Consider the following 12,220-nt stretch of genomic DNA (forward strand, 5'->3'; position numbering starts at 1 on the left):
ATACCCTGATGGTAATTTTTCTGTCCCCAGTACCTAGGCCTGGCCGAGTGCCTGTCAAGTTACCATGAGAAGGCATTCACTCACCATCTCATTCAGCTCCACTTGCCAGGTCAAAGCCACCTGCATGAGTATCAGCTGCTGATGCTTCGTGTCCTAATCTGGGAGTCATCTTGGCTGTATAACTGGAAGGAGCCAAATGAGGACTATAAGGTGGGTGCCCAATGATTTCCCTGAAAACTCTTGCAAAATTGCCCTTGTTTGATAAGATGAATGAGCAGGAATGTTGTCATGGTGAAAAAGGACCCTCTGGTAAAACTTTTTCTGGGCATTTTTTGTGCCAAAGTTTTGACTTTCTCAAAACCACTCTCCTAAAAAGCAGATGCTTTCATTCTTTGGCCCTCCACCTAGAAAATGCCTTGACTGTTAAAAAACAAAGAAACAAAAACTGTTGTCATGACCTACTGACCAGTTTGCTCTTGCTTTCACTGGACCCCTTGGTAGGACAGTTGATTGTGCTTTGCCTTCTGGATTGTTACAGTAGGTAGTCAGAGAGACATGAGTATGGCAGGAAAATCTACCTCCCCAGGCATGTGAGGTGACCATCAAGTGATTGTCAGGTGGTTGGTAAACTGACCCTCTTCTAGGAACACTCGACTAGTAAGGGAGGAGACTGCCTCAAATGAGCATATGTACAACTCCAAGAAACACACTGCGGATGTGGCCCCTCCCAAATGCTAGCAGGCCACTGTGCAAGCATACAGCATGCTCCAAGAGAAGAATCATGGAAGAAGGGATGCAAGACCACAGAAACCATGTTAACATATAAGACCCCAAGTCAAGGGCTAAACAGTGCACTTGATTCTCTCAAGTTGCCCGCTTGGCACTCTTCCAGGTAAGTGTACTTTACTTTCTTTTGTTCCTGGTTCTAAAGATTTTTAATAAACTTTCCCTCTTGCTCTGAAACATGCTTCAGTCTGTCACTCTGCTTTATGCCTTTCAGTGGAAATCTTTCCTCTGAGGAGGCATGAAGTGAGGTTCCTTCAGAGATATGTGGATTTACCACTGCTAACATGAGGAGGTTGGGGGTTCACTCCAGGACACACTTCCTAGAGGAGGAAGTAGGCGCTCAACTGCAGTTTATCAGCCCCAGTCCAGAAGTCTTTTCCAAGGATGTTGTCAAGAGCTCCATTCCTCTTATCCTTTTCTAACCATTGCCCTTTACTGATTTCCTGTGCTCCCCTCCCTGTTTTCTTTCTTGAGAAAAGACATCAGCCAAGTGCATTAAGGGACTGAAGCCTCCTCAGTCTGCACTCAGTCCCTTCCCTCTTCTCTTTCCTCTCCTGTTCCTCACACACCTCCACAGAGCTCCAAGTGCAGTCCTAGAGCCAACCCAGCAGGATCCCAGGGGAGAATTGAAAAGTCACCGAGTCCTAGTGCTGAGCTAACGAATGATGGCACAGAACTTGAGCCAGAAGAGCCTTACATTTTCATTTATTTAACCTGCTCACTTTCTGTGGCTGTATTCCACTGATATCTCTGAAGGATGACAAATAAAGTCAACTGTCCTGAATAATTCCAGGAGACAACATGTGTCACTGTCTGAACCCAAGGCGTGGGGCCACTCCCAGTGGCCGTGTCCCCAGAGAGCTTTCCTACTATTTATCTGTAGTCAGTGTCTTTGGAACAGGATGGGGTTGGCCATGAGGACCAGCAGCAGGGGCAGGTACATGGTGACATAGTGGGCGATGGCATGGTTAGGCCCGGCTCACAACTGAGAGAGGAAAGCCAAGTCATTCTTCTCAAAAACAAAGCTTTGGCCGCTTATCTGGAAGCCAAGATAAGAGGATGAGAACAACAAAGGAAATGCATAAATCTGCTTCTGACTGCCCAGAGGAAATTGAGTCATTTCTCATGTCTGGAACAAGCAGTTAATTGTAGGTAAGGAAGATCAACCATGTTTTTGTCTCAGAAATGGGAGGTCCTCTAAGGTGTTCCATTGGAGGGAGCTTTTAAAGGTCTCCAATGGGAAAATGTCCGAAAAGAAATGACTCTCTAGGATGTTGGATTCCCTGCACTGAGTCTCAATGAAAAAACACAATTTAAGTAAAGACAAAGGCACTTCATTAAGTAGTTAGGTTTGAGTGCTTACTACATGGCTTTGGGCAGTAACATGAATAAGATACAGTTCTTGGGCTTGAGTAACTCAAAATGTACATATTTCAGAGAAAATGTGTTCTCATGGTTATGGATAACAACAATTTCAGAGGTTCTTGTCAGGGAAAAGGAAAATGATTTCTACTGATGGGTCATAGGAATCACTGTTCACCACAGAATGTGCTGAGGGCCTCACAAACATATGTTACCAATGTAACAACTATAAGATGGGAAATGCTTAATGTAGGAAAGAAGCAAAATGTCATAGAGGAAGAGAGAACTGAAGGCCAAGGGGCAGGAGGAGTGCTCCAGCCCAACCAAAGAGGAGGCAGAAAAGCAACTGAACAAACAGTCTCATGGCATCAGAAGAAGGGATGCCAAAAATAGATGAAAGTACTCTTAATATTCACAGAGTGGTCAAACCAGAAGAGGGAAGGAGGGAGAAAGTGGAAATAATAATAATAATAATAAAGCAGGTATGAAAAATTCTATACCCGTCTCCTCTTGCCATAGGAAGGATTACCACAACACCTCTCAACACTGCCACCTTCTTTTAAGAGGTGGTTTTATTCTCAGCTATAGAGGCTAAAATTCAGCCTGAAAAGCCTTGAGAGTAGAAAGAGAAACAAGGAAGAGAAGTGACTCCAATGCAAACACAGAAAGGAAATCACACATAGGAGAGTGAGGCTGTGTGTGTGAAGGGCCCTGCGTCATGCAATGTGAGGATGAAGACATCATTACAGATAAAATACTTAAAAGGAGTAACTCCCTAAGACCCTAGGAGCATCTCAGGGTTCCCTGTGAGCCCTGCAGTAATGGCACCCTCAGGCTCAGATGCAACTTTGCCAGGAATCTCCAGGGTACCATAGGCAAGAGAGTGTGACAGATACTCACTTTCCAACTAGGTACATTCTGTTATAACAGCTGTTGATACTGCATCTGTCCTCTTAAAGTTCCCTAGGAAAACAGACCATATAGATGGATCTATCACTGAGCTCCCTGCTTGTATTTACAGTTGACATGACAACACCCATTTGGAGACATCTAATTGAGATGCTGCAAGAAGCCAGAAAAGAGAGACACAGAAATGATATACACCATGGGTCAGCAAACTTTTTCTGTAAAGGAACACATAGTAAATATTTTTAGCATCCTGGGCCACACTGTGGTCTCTGTTGCAACTACCACTCAACTCTAATGTAGTGCAAAAGCAGCCACAGGCAGTACATAAAGAAATGGGTGTGGCTGTAATCCAATAAAACTTTATCTACAAAAACAGATGTGGCCTAGGTTTGTCCTGAGGGCTGCAATGTGCTGATCCCTGTTATAAAATCACAGATAAAGACACTGTTTATTGCCGTTTTCCAGTTTTCTACTGGAAGTTAGACTATATATCCTTGGAAGGACCTTGGTTTTACAACTGAGGGTTGCACAGACAGGAATGTAAACTTGAGGGAATGCCTAAGACAATTACAGTGGTTACATCTACCTGTGTCTCTGTTGTTTGGGACAGTTTCAGCAGCCACATCTCCCTCTCTGTGCGTGACGGAAGAGAGGTGAGAAAGCATAGAAAGCCGAGCTGTTGAATGGGCTTTTCCCAAGGCTCCCCTTGGCTTCTTCCACATTATCCTACACTCAATCCATGAATGCTAAGCTCACCTGATCATTTAGAGGAAGCTTGAAGAACAAAAATTTAAAAGTACACATATATGGGTGCTGGGAATACACAAAAATTCTGCATGCAGACTTACATGGAGGGAGATATACTGAAAGCTTCATATGCATGCTTGTGTGCACAGGCCCTATGCACACAAATAAGAAAAGCAGAAGCAGGGGAGAATGATTCTAGAGGTCAGGCTATTGGAGTCAGCTCTCCATGTCTGGGCTGTGAGCGTGGCCTCACGTGGCCCTGAGACCTGACCTCCAAGGAGCCCACTCTGTGGGTCAGGGTCTCTGCATTCCCTGCAAGAGGCCCCCTGCAATGAGGGGTCAGGGATGGAGCCGCCTAGGGTACTGGAGTCCCTGGACATGAAAGGGTAGAGCATGGTGTTTCCCTTCACCCTAGAGCACGGTGGTCAGGCTCCATGCCATGATATGGTGCAGCAGGATGGTGCTAGGGGGCAAGCACAACAGTGACCACAGCACAGCAGGGCAGAGAGCCCTGCCTGGAAGAGCAAGGCCAGCTCCTGCACCCTGGATGGGTCAGGAAAATGTACACAAAGGAAATCCCCTCAGCAAAGAGTTTCTTCATGCTGCTAAGGTTGGTTGGTTGTTTTTCATTGAAATGGAAATAACATCACAGAAAAGTAACTATTTTAAGGTGAACAATTCAGTGCAATTAGTACATTCACAACATTGTGCAGCCATCACCACTGAAAACACCATAATGGTTGTTTTTGTTTCTGTGTTTTTGTAGAAATGGGATGTCACCAAGTTGCCCAGGCTGGTCTCAAACTCCCGGCCTCAAGTGATCCTCCTGCCTTCGCCTCCCAAAGTGCTAGGATTACAGGCATAAGTCAGCGTGCCTGGCCAACCAAATGTTTTCATCATCTCCCAAAGAGATACGGTATCAACTAAGCCATTATTCCCTTTTCTCTCACCTGCTTTTATGTATCTGTGGATTTGCCTGTTTTGGACATTTCCTGTAAATGGTAGCATACACTGTGTGGCCTTTTGCATCTGGCATCCTTCAATCACTATAACAGGTAAACCCATGTTGTAGCATGGATCAGTACATTATTCCTTTTTGTGACTAAATATCATTCCATTGTATCATCAGACCCCACTCATCCTTCAGTGGACATTTAATTTGTTTACCCTTTTGCCTACTGTAAGTAGTGCTGCTGTGAATATGTCTCATGTACAAGGATTAGTTTAAGGCCAGGCATAGTGGGTCATGCCTGTAATACCAGCACTTTGGGAGGCCAGAGTGGAAGGATCACTTCAGTCCAGGAGTTCGAGACAAGCCTGATTAACACAGCCAGACCCCATCTCTGCAAAAAAGTAAAAAATTAGCCCAGCATGGTGGTGTGTGCCTACAGTCCCTGCTACTCAGGAGACTGAGACAAGAGATTGCTTGAACCTGGGAGGTTGAGGCTGCAGCGAACTATGACTGCACCACTGCACTGCAGCTTAGGGGACAGAGTGAAGCCAGTTCTCCAAAAAAAAAAAGTATTTGAGTTTCTCTTTTCACTTCTTTGGGTGTATATGTAGGAGTGGAATTGCTGGGTCAGATATTTCAACGTTCACGATTTTGAGAAACCGCTCAACTGCTTTCCACAGCATCTGTACCATTTTACACTCCTACCAGCAATGTGCAAGGGTTCTAACTTCTCCATATCTTTGGTAAGCCTATTTTACAATTTTGATTGTAGCTATCCTAGTGAGAGTGACTGCAGTTTCTGAGACTTGATCTAAACAGGACCCATCTTGATAATATCACAGAATAGGAAGTTCTCATGAAAGTATACACTCTGACGGCATTTTTCTTTTCTCGTTGGCTATGGTTTCAATGTTCATGTCCCCGTAAATTCATGTTGAAATTCTAATCCTCAAGGGGATGGTATTAAGAGGTGGGGGCTTGGGAGGTGATGAGGTCATGAGGGTGGATCCTAATGAATGGGATGAATGCCCTTATACAAGGGACCTCAGGGAGCTCTCTTACCCCTTCCACCATGTGAGGAAACTGAAAGAACATACCGTCTAGGAACCAGGAAGTGTGTTGTCACTAGATACTGAATCTTCCATGCCTTGATCTTGAACTCCCGGCCTGCAGGACTGTGAGCAATGCATTTCTGTTGTGTATGAGCCACTGCCAGTCTGTGATGTTTGCTACAGCAGTCTGGAAAGACTAAGACACCACCTCACAAGTATGGTACCTGCCAGGTGCTCCTTCCAGTTCTGCAAACCCACCCAGCCTCCCCACTTATTCCTCCTTTAGCCTTATCCCAGGAAGATGTTCTGAGGCTCAAGAAGTCTGAACCCTAAATCCAAACATCTGGCACATTACTACCTGCCTTGCCTTGCTCAGATCCTTTTCTCAGAGCTGTGGGTTGCTCTCCTCAGTGGGGTGAACAAGGAAATCCATTTCAGCCTGCCTGTGCCATTATGCTAAGGGCTGGGCAGACGTCAGGACCGGCTGCTTTCTGCTACTACGCTGCTCTTCAGGGCAGGCTGGCAATCCAAGCCTGCCTCCACTTTCCCACAATGCTGGGCCTGCCCTGCAGGTCTGGCTGTCTTCAATTTGAGGACAATCAGGAGTCCCCAGCAGTCGGATTTACCAGCATCCTATGCTCAGGGAGGGTGGAGAAATGTGCTGGACCATCAGCACCATCACTCTGGGAATTGCCTTCGGGTATACATTTTCTACAGAGAAAGAGGGGCCAGTGATAGCAGACACTTTCTACAACCTGAACTTACAGGATGGCCATCAGCATGTGCAAAGGTAACGTCTACTTGAAAGGAATGAAGTACTGATGTGTGCTGCTGTGTGGGTAAACTTCAGAAATAGAATGCTGAGTGAAAAGCCAAACACAAAAGGTGTACATATGGTATGATTCCACTGACATCGGGGTGGCTGCTAATAGGTACAGGATTTCTTTTTGGGATGGAGGGAATGTTTTGGAACTATTAGTAGTGATGCTAACTGATGTATAACTCTGCAGATGGCACTAAAAGCCACTGAACTGCACACTTTTAAAGGTGACTGTTACACTATTTAAGTTATATCTCAATTAAAGAATAATAAAGTTGTACCAGCACAGTATGTCTCACTCAGTGTACACTGAATGTTTACTGAGCAAAGATCGTGCCATTCTCGGCACTGGGGACATGAAGATCCCAGCCCACATGGGGGTGACCACCTTGACAGGGCAACATATAAGCAGTGTAATGTCCCTGCCTGTGCCCCTCTATGGGCCAGTCCCACAGGCCCTGGTTGGAGGAAGAAGATTTTACATGAAATCGAGCTTGGAGCTGTGATTAATCTAAGACAAGTGTCTGCAACCCCCAGGCCATGAACCACTATGGGTTATGGCCTATTAGAAACTGGCTACACAGCAGGAGGTAAGCAGTAGGCTAGCAAGTGAAGCTTCATCTTTGTTTACAGCCACTCCCATCACTCCACCTGAGCTCCACCTCCTGTCAGATTTGCAGTGGCATTAGATTCTCATAGCAGTGTGAACCCTATTTGTGAACTGCACACGTGAGGGATCTGGGTTGCAGGCTCCTAATGAAAATCTAATGCCTGATGATCTGTCATTCTTTCCTATTGCTCCCAAATAGGACTGTCTAGTTGCAGGAATACAAGCTTGGGGCTCCCACTGATTCTACATGATGGTGAGTGGTAAAATTATTTCATTATATATTACAATGTAATAATAGCAGAAATAAAGTACACAATAATGGTAATGCACATGAATCATTCCAAAACCATTCCTAGCACCAATCCATGGGGGAAAAAAATTGTCTTCCATGAAACTGGTCTCTGCTGCCAAAAAGGTTGGAGGTTGCTGATCTAAGAGATAAGACACTATGGGGGTGTTTTTTCTTTTTATAATAGACAGGATTACTCTCTGTCATTCATACTGGAGTATAGTGGCATTATGAGTCCTTACCGTAACTTCAAACTCCTGAGCTCAAGTGACACGTCTCCCTCAGTCTCCCAAATAGCTGGGGCAATAAGCACATATCACCATGCTCCACTAATTTTTTTTAAATTTTATTTTTAGTAGAGATGGGGTCTTGCTATGTTGCCCAGGCTGGTTTCATACTCCTGGTCTCAAACCATCCTCTTGCCTCAGCCTCCCAAAGTGCTGGGATTACAGGTGTGAGTCACCACACACCACAGCTGGATGAAACTATGTATATAAGTTAAAGCGGACAAACACTTGTGATAACCCAAATAAGTTTCCCTAAAGATGTCCTTGTCCTAATCTCTGGAACCTGTGAATATGTTCCCTTATATGGCAAAAGAGACTTTGCAGGTGACATTAAGGATGTTTGAAATGAGGAGGTTATACTGGATTACCTGGGTTGGCTCAATGTAACTGCCAGAATCCCGGAAAGCAGACTGTCAGCTGCAGAGAACCAGAGAGAAGAAGGACTTAAACCACAGTTGCTGGCTTTGAAGATGGAAGAAGAGGTCATGAGTCAAGGAATGTGGGATACAGCCAGGTGTGGCCCATACCTGTAGCCCCAGCTACTTGGGAGGCTAAGGCAAGAGGATTGCTTGAGCCTGGGAAGTTGAAGTTGCAGTGAGCCAAGATTGCACCATCACACTCTAGCATGAGTGACAGAGCAAGAACTTCTGTATTTATTTATTTTTATGTTTTGAGACAGGGTCTCACTCTGTCACCCAGGCTGCAGTACACAACATAGCTGCATGCCCCATCAAAGTTTATGTGTGGACACTAACTTTTAAGTTTCATGTATATTCACACGCCAGGATTTTTTTTTTCTTTTGATTTCTAAAAACATTTTGAGGCAAGGTGAGGTGGTTCAGGCTTGTAATCCCAAAACTTTAGAATGCTGAGGTGTGAGATCTCTACAGCCAAAGAGTTGGAAATCAGCCTAGGCAACACAGTGATATCCCATTTCTACCTAAAAATTTTAAAATTAGCCATGTGTGGTGGCATGCACCTGTAGTCTCAGCCCAGGAGGTTGAGGCTGAAGTGAACTATGATCCTAGCCTGGACAACAGAATGAGACTCTGTCTCAAAACAAACAAACGAAAACCTAATATGTAAAACCATTCTTAGCTCATGGGCCTTAGAATATGGGCAGGATTTCATTCACGGGCTGCAGTTTGCACACCTATGGTGGAAAAACGAAGCCTCAAAAGCCTGGATAAGGAGGGGATTTAAGGTCATAAAACACGCAGGAGATAACATATGGTGCAAAACAGGAAAGAATTTGCGGGGACTCAGTCCTGTAATCCCAGCATTTTGGGAGCCCCAGGTGGGCAGAGCACCTGAGATCAGGAGTTTGAGATCAGCCTGGCCAAAATGGTGAAACCCCCTCTCTATGAAAATACAAAATTGAGCCGGGTGTCCTGTTGCATGCCTGTAGTCCCAGCCACTCTGGAAGCTGAGGCAGGAGAATCGCTTGAACCTGGGATGAGGAAGTTGCAGTGGGGCGCAATGGTGCCACTGCACTCCAATCTGGAAGACAGAGCCAGTCTCCACCTAAAAAAATAAAAAGGCGTGCACACATACACACACTGTTAGCTGTGAGTTTCTCCTTGGTGCAATTTTTGCTCAGCTGCACTCTCTGAAATTTTCCTGTTAAGAAACACAATGAATGGATTTTTAAAAACCAAACCTCAGGCGGACGGGAATTTTTACCAATCATTTTGCATGGAAAAATTACCTACTCTTTTCATCTGGTCCCGAGGGAAGTGCCTCTGCTTCCCTTTTCTCTGTGCTTCAAGTGCTCAGGAGCCCGATCCAGCAGAAGGGCGGTGCACCATCACTCAGTCACAGATCTAGTTACAATTCGTTTGCCATATGTCCTCATCTGGGCACTGAGTAGGTCTCAACCCACAGATGGAGCACACCCTTACCCAGTCAGCCAAGCAGCTGCAGCAGACAGGATGTGCTGAGGCAGCAGGGAGGGCCAGGGGAATCAGGCTGACGGCAGGGCAGCAGCTCCAGGTGGCTCAGTACTAGGCAGAGCTGCTGCTCTCCAGGGACAGGGGAAGGCCAGCGGCTGGAAGATCAGCAGGAACTGCCTGGCTGCCTCCCAGACAGGACAGTAGAAGGTCTCCAGGCTCTAGGAGGCCATGGACATGCTTAGGGATGCAGCTCTGTAACCGCCCAACAGGTTCACCTTGCCAGCTGCCTAGACAGAACTGATTTATCAAGACAGGAGAATTGCAACGGAGAAAGAGTAATCCATGCAGAGTCAGCTGTGCAGGAAATCTTATTATTGTTCAAATCGCTCTCCCCTAGCATTTGTGGATCAGAATTTAATAAGGATAATTGGCTGGTAAGGGCTCTCCTCATGTCCACATATGTATTTGACTAACAGTCTTCTGAAAATGATTCAATCAGAAAAGCCTGTTTTAGTCAGAGAGCAGTATTCAGCAGTGTTATATCTGGAGGAGTGAATGCTTTTTCGGGGGAGAACAATAAAAAAGGAAAATCATGGGCAAAAGAGTAGAAAAGTGAGTTGTCTGCCACAGAGAGTGGAAGGAATCAGCCCAATTAAGGTTAAGGGCTCTCGGAGGGCTGTCCAGGACCGGAACTGAAATTGATAGGGCTCCGATGAGGCTATCAACACCAGAGCTCTTGTCTCACATTGAATTAGATAAAGCAACAGGACACAGGTAGAGTTATAAGGAGCAGAGAGTTTAACAGGCAAGAAACAAGGAAGAAGGAAGAAGCTCCCCTGTACAGAGACAGAGGGAGGGGAACTCCAAACCCAAGAGATGGAACCCAGGTGGGGAGGAAACAAGCCAGGTATATGCAGAGGCTGGAGGAGGAGGTGTCTGATTTGCAGAGGGCACAGTGGATTGGTTTGACCAGGCATGTCATTCACTTAGCTCATGGAAAAGCCATGGGCTACTCTAGTCTTTTACTGTGCAAATAAACGATGCCATGATGTTCTATGCACATGGGGATATGTGGGGGTGGCCATGTTGCCAGGAACATGCAGGGCAAGGGCAAGAGGGCACAGGAATCTCCATGTTTGGGTGGACTCAGTTTCTAATGGCCTGCATTTGCATATCAAATGTTGCCAGCCAAGCTCTAAGAGCCCAAGCTCTAAAAGCCCGGGCTTTCCTTCTAGATAAGAAACTTTACTGGAGCAGGTTTAAAAAAAATGAAAACTGCTCTCTATTTGCCTAAAATAATTTCATAATAACTCCCACCACAAAATCAGCAAGGGGACCTGAGAAATGACAAAAGAAGTCTAGGAGTCTCAGAATAGGATAGGTGACTCCTAGTACAGAGCAAACAGTGTGGAGTCTGCTGTCTTGCTAGCTGGCACATACACTGGCACAGACATGAGTCAAGGAATTGAATGCAAAAACAAACAAAACAACAACAAAAACACTTCAGGCGCTGTTAATGCGCTTACAAATTGGTAAAAATGGTCGATCTTACTGTATTGTGTTCTCTCCACAGTTACAGAAAAAAGAAAAGTCGGAGGCCGGACTTGGTGTCTCACGCCTGTAATCCCAGCACCTTTGAAAGCAGACTGTGGTGGTTCACGAAGTCAGGAGTCTGACATCACTTGGCCAGCACAGTGAAACCCCGTCTATACTAAATATACAAAAAAAAAAAAAAAAAAAAAAAAATAGCTGGGCCTGGTGGTAGGCACCTGTAATCCCAGCGACTCAGGAGGCTGAGGCAGGAGAATGGCTTTAACCCAGGAGGTGGAGGTTGCACTGAGTTGAGATCGCGCCATTGCATGCCAGCGGGGCGACAGTGCCAAACTCCGTTTCAAAAAAAAAAAGGGGGGGGGGGGGGAAATCCGGAAAGCGGTGGCAGGTGCCTGTGGTCTCAACACTGTGGGAGGCTGAGGTGGGAGGAACACTCAAGCCCTGGGAAGTCGAGGCTGCCGAGAGCTGAGATGGCGCCCCTGCCCTCCAGCCGAGGCGACAGAGCCAGACCCTGCCTCATTCAAAAACACAATAAAAGAAAGAAAGAAAGGGAAAGGAAAAAGAAAAGAAACACCCGGAAAAGAACACAAGGAAATTTTTGGAGGTGATGCAGATGTTTATTACCTCAATTGTGATGGTGGTACTGTGGGTTTACGCCTATGTCCAAACTCGTCAAATGGTACACATTAAGTCCAGCTTCATTTGGCTGATTGTGTTTTACATGGCCTCAATAAAGCTGTAACACCACACACACGCGCGCGGTACAACTTACATAGCCGAGTTCACCTTTCTAAAAGAGAATTTTGTGGAGTTTAGGGACACGCACAGAGTTGTGCAACCATCACCACAAGTTAATCCAAAACAAATTATTGATCTTACAATTCACGTCCCGTAAAACCTATTCTTTCAAAGTTTACGATACAGACGATTTAAATACGTTCTCAAACTTGTGAAATTGGCCCC

This window comes from Macaca mulatta, chromosome Y, assembly GCF_049350105.2.
Source record: "Macaca mulatta isolate MMU2019108-1 chromosome Y, T2T-MMU8v2.0, whole genome shotgun sequence".
NCBI classification, from domain to species: domain Eukaryota; kingdom Metazoa; phylum Chordata; class Mammalia; order Primates; family Cercopithecidae; genus Macaca; species Macaca mulatta.